Genomic DNA, 13,053 nt, shown 5'->3' with positions numbered 1-13,053 from the left:
GTTGTTATGATGATGGTGGAGGTGGAGGTGGTGACCTTTCGTTCTCCTCCTCTTCCTGGTCAGGAGACCACTACTTTCCACTCTCCACTCTCCTGGTTTGGCTGCTCCTTCTCCTCCTGCTGACTGAGGCAGCTGCACAGCCAGAAATGCTGGAACAGAGGGTAACGTCAGACTGAAATACAGAAGCCTGCTAGGGCCTTTTATACAGGGGTGGTCACTGCCGGTACTGCAGTCTAAAACCAGTTCTTCCCTTAAAGGTACATACACAACAAGCAGTCTTCCCATTTGTCTTGCAGACCTGTGGAACCAAATGCGGGAACTCAGTTCACCTACATTCTCCAATGGCTCCCAGCTGCCTGCCTTGCTCAATTTTAGTCCAGCCTCTCACTTGATCCCTCCCTTCTGTTGAGTCTGTGTTTTCAAATGTAGTTATGCTGAATAACAGGACACAGACTACAGAAATAATTAAACAGGTCTTTAGTGATTGAGGGTCAGGGCTGAACTGGGATACACTTTGCTCCGCAGGGTTTATATACCGGTGTGGTCACCACCGGTACTACAATGTACAGGAGCCATCAAAAAGTAGTCCATCACCTTAAGGTATCCTCTTAAGGTGGTAGAGGTTACATACACTACAATTCCTCCCCTTTTAGCTTAACAGTGTACACCCCAAATTAAACATTACATGGATAACATATATACAATTTTCACACAAAACTGTTCAAAGATTCAGTCTCTGAGGAGGCCTCCTGATCCGGGCCGGATAATGCCTTTCAGGGGTCTCTGGTTCTCGTTGCTGGGATGACTCATCCATTTGATCTCCTATGGATTGAACATCATCATGTACGTTCAAGTCTGAGGTAGATGCTACAGGCTCAATAAATTCTTCAACTGATGTCTCTGCCATAGACATGGGGTCGACCCTTGTTCTCGATTCCACAAGTTGGTCAGCATGACGTCGTATTACGTTCTCTCCAACGTCTACCGTGTACATCAAGGGTCCTTGTCGGGCACGAATTGTTCCGGATTGCCATTTATCATCCCTATAGTCCCTGACCAACACTGGTTGTCCTATTTCGAAACTACGAGTGGCCTTGTTATTTACATGCTGGAATTGCTTGTTTTCGACTTCCCTTCGCACATTGGGTTTTAACAAATCCAACCGGGACTGCAACCTCCTGTTATAGAACATTATGGCAGGGCTTTGATTTGTCACTGCATGCGTGGCATTTCGATACGCCATCAGGAAATTGTGTTGTAGTGGACATGGCCTTTATCGCCTTTTTGAACGTTTGTACAAATCTCTCGGCCAACCCATTTGTAGCCGGATGATATGGGGCAGATGTATAGTGTTTCACCCCATTCTTTTTCATGAATTTCTGGAATTCTTCTGACACGAACTGTGGTCCGTTGTCCGAACATATTTGTTCCGGCAACCCATTCCTTGCAAATATGGTTCTTAGAACTGCGATCGTCTTCTCAGAGGTAGTGGTCGACATCTTAATCACTTCTGGCCATTTAGAATGTGCGTCTACTGCTATCAAAAATATGGAATCCATGAATGGACCTGCAAAGTCGATATGCACACGTTGCCATGGGGTTGAAGGCCATTCCCACGGATGCAGCGGTGCAATTGGAGGTGCATTTTGAACTTTCTGGCACCCTGAGCAGCTTTTAGTCAGATCCTCTATTTGTTTGTCGATACCTGGCCACCACACATAAGCCCTAGCAAGGCTTTTCATCTTGACTCCCCCCAGATGACCTTCATGCAATTCTTTCAGAACTCTCTCCCTTAATTTAGGAGGAATAATCACCCTTGTTCCATACATCAATGTTCCTTGACATACGGACAGCTGTTCTCGTCTGGCTGAGAATGCTGGTAACAGTGGTTCGCCTTGTGCTGGCCATCCCTTCACTGTCAAGTCGTAGACCCGAGACAGTGTCGGGTCGTTTCGGGTCTCTCTCTCAATACCCGCATTGGTGACTGGTAAGCATTCGATGATGGTCGAGTGAAATATCTCGACAGGGTCAACAGCCGGTGCCTCTTCCGCTGTAGGTAGTGGCAGGCGCAACAGCCCATCAGCATTACCATGTTGCTTTGTACCTTTGAATTCAATATCATATTGATGTGCCCCTAGGAAAAGGGACCATCTCTGAAGCCTCTGCGCTGTCATTACCGGAACACCCTTCTTAGGGTTGAAGATGGAAACCAACGGCTGGTGATCTGTCAGCAGCGTAAACGTTTGGCCTTGCAGGTAATGGTTAAATTTCTTAACTCCCCACACGAGGCTGAGAGCCTCCCTATCTATCTGAGCATAGTTGCGCTCAGCGGAGGTCAATGATCTGGATGCGAACGCGACTGGCCTTTCCGAGCCATTTGGAAACTTATGTGAGAGCACTGCCCCGATACCATATGGAGAAGCATCACAAGCTAAGCGAATAGGCAGCGTTGGGTTAAAGTGAGCCAACACTTCCTTAGAGGTGATCAGTGCCTTGCTCTTTTGAAAAGCCCGCTTACAATCATCGCTCCACTTCCATGGTATTCCCATTTGCAAAAGAGTGTTTAGCAGTTGTAACACCGTGGATAAATTTGGAAGAAACTTGTGGTAATAGTTAACCAACCCAAGGAACGACCTCAACTGGGATACATTTTCCGGTGCAGGAGCTTTCACAACAGCTTCGATCTTGTCAGGTGACTTATGGAGCCCCTCCTGGTCAATGACGTGGCCGCAGTACGAGATTCGCTTTTGAAAGAACTCACATTTCTGGCGATTAACTCTGAGCCCATATTCTTTCAATCTGATGAGCACCTGCTCCAAATTCGCGAGGTGATCCTTATCGTCATCTCCAGTAATCAGGATGTCGTCCAGGTAGCATTGTGTGCCTGGGATTCCCTGCAATACCTGCTCCATGGCCCTTTGCCAAATCGCTGGAGCCGATGCCACTCCAAAAACCAGTTTATTATACCGATATAAGCCCTTATATATGTTGATCGTGAGATACTGGTGTGACGCTTCATCAACTTCCATCTGTAGGTGCGCCTGCGCCAGGTCTATCTTGGTGAAGTGTTTCCCGCCAGACAGCGAAGCGAAGATATCTTCAATCCGCGGAAGCGGATATTGCGCCGTGTGAAGAACCGGATTAACAGTGATCTTGAAATCGCCACAGATGCGAACCTTCCCAGGTTACCCCGGCTTGTTGCTCAACGAACGCTTCATGACAGGAACAATGGGTGTGGCCCACTAGCTCCAGTCCACCTTGGACAGTACCCCTGAACATTCTAGCCCTTCCAGCTCTGCTTCCACAGCAGGTCATATCGCATAAGGTACCGGTCTGGCTTTGAAAAATTTTGGGTTTGCATGTTCTTCAACTTTGATGTTTGCCGTAATTCCTTTCAGTGTTCCCAGTCCCTGTTGGAACACCTCCTTAGCATCGTCTAATATTTTGGACAGTCGTTTAGGTTTGACATCGTCCTCCTTACAGGCATCTACAGTCAGTGCTTGTATGGAATGCCAGTCCACATTTATTCTCCGGATCCATTCCCGTCCCAGTCGTGGCGGACCTCCATCAGGTAACACATACAAGTCCATTTTCTGACTTTCTTTACCATTGTAGACCACATTTACTTTATCTTTCCTTTGGGGTATACTATTTGCCCCGTGTATGTTTTCAATACAATCTCCGTATCCCTCAGGGGAATGTGCGAGAATAACCTTTTGTAATCTTGCTTATTCATGACCTTTAATGCCGATCCAGTGTCCAATTCCATCTTCACTTGGACTCCTGCTATCCGAAGCATAACCCAGATAGTCTGGTGGTCTGCTGTGTTACCCACATTATGTACTTTTAGACAACCCAGTTCCTTACTGCTGGAGTCTGAATCCATCTTCTGCTCATCCGAACTGTTCTCTGTCACATTGTGTACTTTTTTGTACTTCTCCTGCGGCGACTTTTTGCTGCTGGTCTTCTTTCCTGACCAGCATACTCTCGCTATGTGACCAAGTTTGCCACATTGCCTGCATTCTTTATCTTTGAACCAGCACTGGTTCTGGTTATGCGTTGTCCTTCCGCAACGATAGCACTTTACTGTGCCCAATGCCATTTCATTGGTGCTGAATTCCAATGGCCTTTGCTGTATCTCTGCAGCACCTCGTGCTGCTGCCTCGTGTGATGCTGCAATGCTGAAAGCTTTGTCCAGCGTAAGGTCCTTTTCCTCTAGCAGTCGCTTCTGGGTTCCTTCCCTTAGGAGCCCACACACAAACTTATCTCTCAGTGCGTCTGCTAGTCCTGTACCGAACTGACAGTACTTTGATAACTTGTGCAGTTCGGTTAGGAATTCAGCGTTGCTTTCTTCTTTAAGTTGAATTCTTTTGTAGAATTTAAATCGTTCCGCTATCAGCAGCGGCGTGGGGTTTAAATGCTCTTGCAGGATAGTAACAATATCCGCGAAACTCTTCCCTGCCGGTTTATCTGGTGTTACAAGGTTCCTTAATAACCCGTACGTCTTCGCACCCATCGAGTTTAATATGGTTAGTGCTTTCTTATCCTCCGGTACCTCATTCGTTGTACAGTAAACTTCGATGCGTTCCACATAAGTGGCCCAATCTTCCACATCGTTATCAAAAGCAGTGATGTTACCCGTTTTTGGCATCCTTGTTGAGTTTCCTTTCCTTCGGATATGATTATTATTTTATTTTATTTATTTTTTTTTTTCAAAATGGCGGCTTCCTGCGCTTGGCGGCTTTTCCCGCGCTTGTCTTCTTCCCCCGCCGACTCAAAATGGCGATTCCCGCGCTGTTGCCATTCACGCCTCCCAGTGGTTCTTTATTTTCCCCTACGCTGCTGCTCTTGTTCCCCGCCGTTCCCGCGGTCCTTGTGGTCATAAACGCTTTTCTGGCTGCTGCGCGTCTCTGCCCCGATTGCAGTCCGGCCCCTGACATCGGCTGCGGTCGTGTTCTCCGCCCTTTTCGTCGTTTCCCTCCCCTTCTCTTACTGACAACTCGGCCAACTTCCCCCCGTGCCGCTCGATCGGGCTTACCCGCCGCTGTCGTCGAAGGGATGTTCACTGATGTTTGACTTCATGGCCAGAAACCAACCCGGGTTCCCGATGGCCTCCCGTGCGATGCAGTGCCCAGCAGGATGTAGAGGGTGGATGTCCTTGTTCGATGCCCGTTTCAGAGGACGAAGCTTCCTTTGATGCAACTGCCGCCAGACAAGATCAGACTCGTTGCCACTGTTGAGTCTGTGTTTTCAAATGTATTTATGCTGAATAACAGGACACAGATTACAGAAATAATTAAACAGGTCTTTAGCGATTGAGGGTCAGGGCTGAACTGGGATACACTTTGCTCTGCAGGGTTTATATACTGGTGTGGTCACCACTGGTACTACAATGTACAGGAGCCATCAAAAAGTAGTCCATCACCTTAAGGTATCCTCTTAAGGTGGTACAGGTTACATACACTACACCTTCCAATGCAACTTTAGGCTCCAGCTTCCTGCTCTCCCTGCCCAGGGAAAGCTGCCTCAAGAATTCAGGCTCTGCCACCTATGCATGCTGGTCTCTTGGAGAGCTTCATACTCCTCACAATAGCCTAGAAATTTGAGGTCTTACCGCTGGCCATTAAGGCTAGCTTCAGGGAAAAAATGGCGGCCGCCGCACTTGAACCCACTGCCGATGGCTCCTGCGGCGTCTGCCATTTTTGGCAGGTCAGCAGCGTTGCCGTTACCTGTGCTCGCTGAAAGTATTGAAATTAGTCAAAGCGTGATGTCAATCAGCGTGCAACGCTGAATTGACGCCCGCTCATTCATTTTGGATATCGCCGCTTCTCTTACCGCCCTCTCTAAAGCACGCCCATACATGCAGTCACTTCAGCAGTGTTAACAGCCATGAGGACGCTTCAACTGACAAATGTATGACAGCCAGGACTCTCCATGTAATAGTATTTATATTATTCGCAAGCCTAGGTCTTGAGAGGTAACCCTTAAGATTTGTAGGTACAGTTTAATTTATTTTTTGGTGGTTATTTGAAACTGTCCTGCCCGAGATTGAAATACTGAATGTAACAAATGGGATGATGCAGAATATTGCAAGTGATTACTTCTGAGTGACTAGAAGAGTAAGCTTGAGGTTTGGATTAGGAACCACCAATGGATGTTAAGTGTTTTGATCTCTGAGATCTGAAGTACATAAGAACATAAAAATTAGGAGCAGGAGTAGGCCATATAGCCCCTCGAACCTGCTCTGCCATTCAATAAGATCTTGGCTGATCTTCAACCGCAACTCCACTTTCCTGCCCTATCCCCATATTCCTTAATTCCTCTGGAGTCCAAAAATATATCTATCTCAGCCTTGAATATACTCAAAGACTGAGCATCCACAGCACTTTGGGGCAGAGAATTTCAAAGATTCACAACCCTCTGAGTGAAGAAGTTCCTCCTCATCTCAGTCCTAAAAGGCCGGCCCCTTATCCTGAAACAATGCCCCCTAGTTCTGGACTCTCCAGCCAGGGGAAACAATCTCTCAGCATCTAGCCTGTCAATCCCCTTCAGAATCTTATATGTTTCAATGAGATCACCTTTCATTCTTCTAAACTCCAGAGAGTGTAGGCTTAATCTCTCCTCGTAGGACAACCATCTCATCCCAGGGATCAATCTAGTGAACCTTCGTTGCACCACCTCTAAGGTAAGAATATCCTTATTTAAAAAAGGAGACCAAAACTGTGCATATCCTTTTCTAAAGCTCTCCCAATTCTTAGGCTTACTACTATTCTTTGCAACATTATCAGCCTCTTCTTTTAATCTAATACTATCCTTAACTTCTTTAGTTATTCACAGATGGATCACTTTTCCCATGGAGTTTTTATTTCTCAATGGAATGTGTATTTGTTGAGAATTTTGGAGTATTTCTTTAAATGATTGCCACTGCTTATCTACTGTCATACCGTTTAATCTAATTTCCCAATCTACCTTAGCTAACTCGCCCCTCAATCCTATGTAATTGGCTTTAAGTTTAAAACTCTAGTGTCGGACTCTAGAATGTCACTTTCAAACGCAATGTGAAATTCTATCATATTATGATCACTCTTTCCTAGAGGATCCTTTACTATAAGTTTACTAATTAACCCTGTCTCATTACACAAAACAAGATCTAAAACAGCCTGTTCCCTGGTTGGTTCCATGACGTATTTTTCTAAGAAACTGCCTCGAATACATTCCATGAACTCACCCTCCAGATTACCCTTGGCAATTTGATTTGCTCAATCTATATGCAGATTAAAGTCCCCCATGATTATTGTATTACCCTTGTTACAAGCTCCTATTATTTCTTGATTAATACTCTGTCCAATGGTATAGCTACTGTTAGGGGACCTATAAACTACTCCCACCACTGTTTTCTGCCCCTTGTTATTTCTTATCTCCACCCATACTGATTCTACTTCCTGATCTTCTGAGCCAAGATCCTTTCTCATTACTGTCCTTATGTCATCCTTAATTATCAGGGCTACCTCCCACCCTCTCCTGTTCCAGTCTGCCTGTCTTTACAATAAGTCAAGAACCTGGAATATTTAGTTCCCAACCCTGGTCACCTTACAACCATGTCTCTGTAATGGCTATTAGATCATACCCATTTATCACTATTTGTGCCACTAATTCATCTACCTTGTTATGAATGCTTTGTGCATTCAGGTAAAGAGCTTTTAGTTTTAACCTTTTACCATTATTCCCTGCTTTCACCTTATTCACTCATGTACAATTACCTTTAAACTCTCTGCCCCTTCCTGTCACACACTGCTTATCTTTACCCAAATCGCTACACTGCTCCATTGCCTTGACTTTTCTCTTTAGATTTCTAAATTTCCCCTTACCTGACTCCTCCCCACCCCCACCCTTTTTAGTTTAAAGCCCTATCTACAGCCCTAGTTATTCGATTCGCCAGGATACTGGTCCCAGACGGTTTATGTGGAGACCATCCCAACGGAACAGCTCCCTCTTTCCCCAGTACTGGTGCCAGTGCCCCATGAATTGAAACCCCTTCCTCCCACACCACTCTTTGAGCCACACATTTAACTCTCTGACCTGCTTGCCCCTATGCCAAATTGCGTGGTTGAGGTAACAATCCAAAGATTATTACCTTTGAGGTTTTGCTTTTTAATTTGGACCCTAGCTCCTCAAACTCTCTCAGCAGAACCTCATTCCTAGTTCTACCTATGTCGTTGGTTGCTATGTGGACCACGACAACTGGATCCTCCCCCTCCCACTCCAAGTTCTTCTCCAGCCGCGAGGAGATATCCTTAACCTGGGCACCGGGCAGGCAACAGTCTTCGGAACTTCCGGTCACGGCTGCAGAGAACTGTATCTAACCCCCTGACTATACTGTCCCCTACCACAACTACATTCCCTTTCACTCCCCCGACTTGAATGGCCTCCTGTACCATGGTGCCATGGTCAGTTTGCTCATCCACCCTGCAGACTTTGCCCTCATCCATACAGGCAGCAAGAACCTCATACATGTTGGCTAAGGGCAACAACTCTGAGCTGAAGTTCCTCGAGTTGCAGACACTTACTGCAGACGTGGTTGTCCGGGATTGCAATTCTCTCCATAAACTCCCACATGTGGCAGTTGCAGCACACCACCTGCACTGCCATCCCTTTATAACCTTGTTTTAATTAGTTAGTTAATTAAAGTTTATGTATTTAATTAACTTAGCTTACAGTTTAATGTTTAACCGATGACGAGATCTAATTTAAGTTCTAGGTAGATTAAATTAAATATTTACCTGCAACACAAAGCACTCCAAGTATTTGAGGTAAAAAGCAACACCTCCTTCCCCCTCTGTTTCGAATTCCCACTCTCTCCAAATTCCTACATTTCAACACGCTGTTTAAGTGCACTCTGTGCTGGCCTCTCATTCGGTATGAATGTGTGAATTCAAATTGTTTAAGTTATCAGATATGAGTACTCCGTCCTCAGCATGGAATAGTAAAAAGCCCTCAGTTGTCAGACTCTCCTAAGCCAGTGACTAAAGTGACCTCAGCATATCAATGAAATTATAACTACAGTATAATGATTTCAAAAACTACAAACTGCTGGATTTGATTGTTCCTGTCCTATATCTTTTTCTTCCTGCTACATGAAAATTTAAATAAGCATTTAAAATAAAGAGCTTGGCTTAGTCGCTATTCCTTGAGAATAAGATGTGTGGGTAAAGTGCTAGGGGAGAGTCTGTGAAAGCATTTCATGGCCCACCTTGGCTCAATGTAAAAAAAAAATGAACTGTGGTCCCTTTAACAACAATGAATGCTGCACGCCTTCTTCAGCGCTATGAGAGGTACAGACTTCTGAAAATTAATTTGCCCTGTTGTACGCCCACACCCTCCCCCTTCTCCTCCGATCCCATAAAACCCGAAGTCCGATCAAACCACAGACTTCTCCCGCGCAGTCCACAGACTCCCCACAAATGCATAAACAATTTGCTTGTAACATTGATTGGTGAGCGAGTGACAGGTAAATTGTTATAACAATACGGCAACTGTTCTGTACATGGCCTAAATGTTCTCCTTCATTGCAAGCTGGACACAGACATGACCTTCAGCCTCCTGCTGAGCTTAGTGCCGGAAAGAGCGCATTACACCACAAATTCGGAGTCCGCGTTCCATGTATATACAGAATGTGAGAGGTTGCAGCCCCTCTTTCATTATTTGAAGGGGCTGCTCCTCAATTTTTGGCTGCACTTTAGTCCCACGCTCCTGATCTTTGGTCACCCGGTGCAGAGAGGAGCGGGCAGATCTAAGGACCTCCTCGTAGGACTGCTCCTGGGCCTGGCCAAAGTGGCCATTAACTGGTCCAGGCAGCAGGCAGTCGAGGGGGTCGTTCGGCCCGATTGCCTGCCTCTCTTCCGCGGCCACGTTCGCGCCCGGGTGGCCCTGGAGATGGAGCACGCGGTGTCCGCCGGCAAGCTTGAGGCCTTCCGCGACCGGTGGGCGCCGTGGGGACTGGAGTGTATCATCACCCCGGCCAACGAAATCTTAATTTAATTTGTTAAGTTTTATTTAAAGTTATTTTAGTTAAAGTCTATTTGTTTAACCACCCAATCAAAAAGAGTACACCACAAATTCTCTGCACCGCTGATATTAATTAGCAGCCAGCACCAAAATGCCGGTGCTGCCTGCGCTCTCCCGGCAGGCAGCCATTAGCCTTGGCCTGCATGGTTACCGGCAGGTTTCCAGCGTACTGCAATTTCTAGGCCTCTGTCCCAAGTGCTCCCGACTCTGTCCCAGATGCTCATCACCCAGCCTCCCACCCAGAAATTCACATTACATAATAGAGACGCCCCGCTGCTTTGTTTGCAAACATCAATTGCAAGTACCATAGCCTCTCACAGATTATCTGTCATTACATGAAGCCGACTGACTTCACACAGTTTCACAGACAATGGAATTCAAACTTTGTAAAGGGAAGTAAAATAGGGTGGGCGTGGCGTGAACTGAGAGGCTTAGTCAGACTCGGAGAGGGGGTATTTGGGGTCGGGGAAGCTGGGTCACACTTGTGTTGTGATCAAATGTGATTCAGTCTTGGAATTTGATGCAAATACTTCTTGTCAAGATGTAAGTATAAAATATTTTAATGCTGCCAGTGAATCTCCAGTGATGTTGCTCACAGTTAATCACTTTGTGTTTATCATGGGAGAAAAATAAATTGGCAGGTGGAGCTGAGTGATTCAAGCCACAGTGCCAGTGGGAGGAATAATAACAGGTGTTACAGTGTTAGCTATTAAAAGTAATAAAAACAGGTGTTATTGTTACTCTTAAAGCATTATTAAATATCATAGAGGCATTATTAATGTCACCAAAGCATGACAACAGGAAGTGGGAGTGAGGAACAGGAAGACTCAAGAATTTACCTGTCAGAATTTCTGAAAATCAAACACTGGTCATACTGTTATTTGGGTGAATGCTCCTATGTATAATGTGTTTTCTTAGTGGATATCAATACCTTCAGCAAACAGCTGGCTGAAACCATCACATTTCTGAATAAAAATTATATTTTTCTGTGTGTCGGTGCAAAACTGCATATCCTCCAGTCACTTTCTGAGGAAAGGTAAGGCCACGGAATAAGAAAAGGCCATTTAGCTCATTAAGTCTGTTCCTTCTGAAACCCATATATAATCTACTCTGTTATGGACTCGATCAAATCATTCAATTCCCTAAAAGAGGTTGATAAAGCAAGGGAAGGCTATTTAGTCCTTCAAACTTCATTCCCAATATTGAAAATCCAACATTGTGAAATATTCTCAGCTACCTTTGTTTCTACGTCATGTTTAAAAAATCAGAATTAGTGTGATGAAAATAAACGCATAACAAGATTCCACAAGACTATGGTCTCTGAACACTAGTACATATTAATAATTACATTATCTCTGGACACATTGCTAATACGTTTACATGATTAATTGCCATAGTAGATTAATTAATGTGTGCTGCGTGATCCATTCGAAACTGGATCTTTGCCTCTGAACTTACTGGCTGGTGGAGTTTCATCTGATAAAAAGCCATCCTGATCAAGCAACTTTTCTTTATACAGAGATGTCCTTTCCCGTATACGTATTACCAAGCTCTGGAGCTGTGCATCAGCAAAATCGCTGGTAAGTACATGTTGTAGCTCAGATTGACTTGAGAATGAATTGCTGCAAAATATAAATGTAGCTAAGAAATGCAACAATCAAAATCAACACAAAAAACATTGAACTAAATTGTAAACTAATGCATCAAAGTATTTGGAAAACTCATTAATCAGGTTATTAATTAATTTAATTATTAGTTTGGTGACTAAGTTCTTATGGTTGTACCAGGGATGCAGTGGAAGGTATACAGAGCATACCCACTTTTATTTTTCAAAGGCTATGAATCTGGTTCCAAAAGCACATGCTTGCAGCCATTTATCTGCCATAGATTTTAAGGCTCTGTGGCAGGTATTTTAATGAACAGCTATGTTTTGCACTATAATATATTATCTTACTGAAACAAAGCTTGGGAATTACTGTTCCTTTATTCAATATTTTAACTGAGATGTTTACCCATCTATAGATATAAATGGATCGTTCTGTCTGTCTGTCCTTCTGTCTGTCTGTCCTTCTGTCTGTCCTCACGTGTGCGTCTGTCTGGCTATGCGCTCGAAAGTTATAGAGCGTACCTACGCGTGCGTTACGTCGAAAGAAAGCTTACCTTTCCGAAACGGTCGTAAGCGTTTTTACGTTTTGGCCGGACGAAAATCGCGCCAGCGGTATCCGAAAAACGTTCAAAATTCCGCTCATTAGCATTTCATTATCCGCTCATTAGCAACAGAGTGACCTCGAGGTCGACCAATCGTACGCCGGGTTCCTGGCGCATGCGGCCGGGCCCTCCTACGGTCGAGTGACGGGACGATTGACCAATCCTACGCTTTGGTGACCTGACGGTCGACCAATCGGTGCGTGTGTGGGCGGGCCTTATCGTTCTGAACCGAGGTGAGTCGCCGCCATCTTGATTCCTAACTTTTCCTTTCTTTTTCCCGCTTTCTGCGTCTTTCAAAAAAACGTTGCTTTTAAAACACAAGGGGCTAAAAATTCAGTTTGGGGCGCCAAGCTCGCCTGGGCGCCGGAATTACCGCTGCGCACGGAGCCACTTGCGCCATCGGGATATTCAGTTTCAGCGCCCCAAATGGAAGCCGGCCGCTAAACAAGGCTTTAGGCGCCCCGCTTGGGGCGCTGAAACTGAATTTCGGCGCGCAAAGTGCCGCAGCGCCACCCGCTGCGGCATGGCAGGCTGCGGTACTGCAGGCCTTCCTCCCACTGTTAAGGGGGAGGTGCCTGCAACAGCGCGATCCCCGCTCGCGAGTGCCGGCAAATGAGCCCGGCACCAAGGAGAAGTGACGGGCTCTCGGGAAACAGCCGGCAATGCCGCGGGGGGGGGGTGTAGGAGGCCGGGGACGGAGGTGCGGGCAGGCGGCTGCCGAAAAACCGGCCGGCCGCACCTCCACCTTAACTCGCCCCACTACCGCCACAGGTAGGCCCC

The 13,053-nt window shown here is 45.8% G+C and overlaps 1 protein-coding gene across 1 annotated transcript in view; it reads right to left on the bottom strand.

Moving 5' to 3' along the window:
• LOC147114786 (cyclic nucleotide-gated channel beta-3-like) overlaps window positions 1–11,683 on the bottom strand; it is a 297,343-nt gene extending 285,660 nt beyond the window's left edge. The window contains exon 1 of the mRNA XM_085992718.1: window positions 11,524–11,683. The gene's annotated coding sequence lies outside the window, so the exon portion shown is untranslated. The remainder of the gene's footprint in view (window positions 1–11,523) is intronic.
• Window positions 11,684–13,053: the final 1,370 nt, after the last annotated feature.

The sequence above is a fragment of the Somniosus microcephalus genome, chromosome 7 (genome assembly GCF_052327205.1).
Source record: "Somniosus microcephalus isolate GS21.2 chromosome 7, FLI_Smic_1.0, whole genome shotgun sequence".
Lineage (NCBI taxonomy): Eukaryota > Metazoa > Chordata > Chondrichthyes > Squaliformes > Somniosidae > Somniosus > Somniosus microcephalus.
Note: the sequence above shows the minus strand (reverse complement) of the source record. Positions and strands in the feature narration are given on the sequence as shown.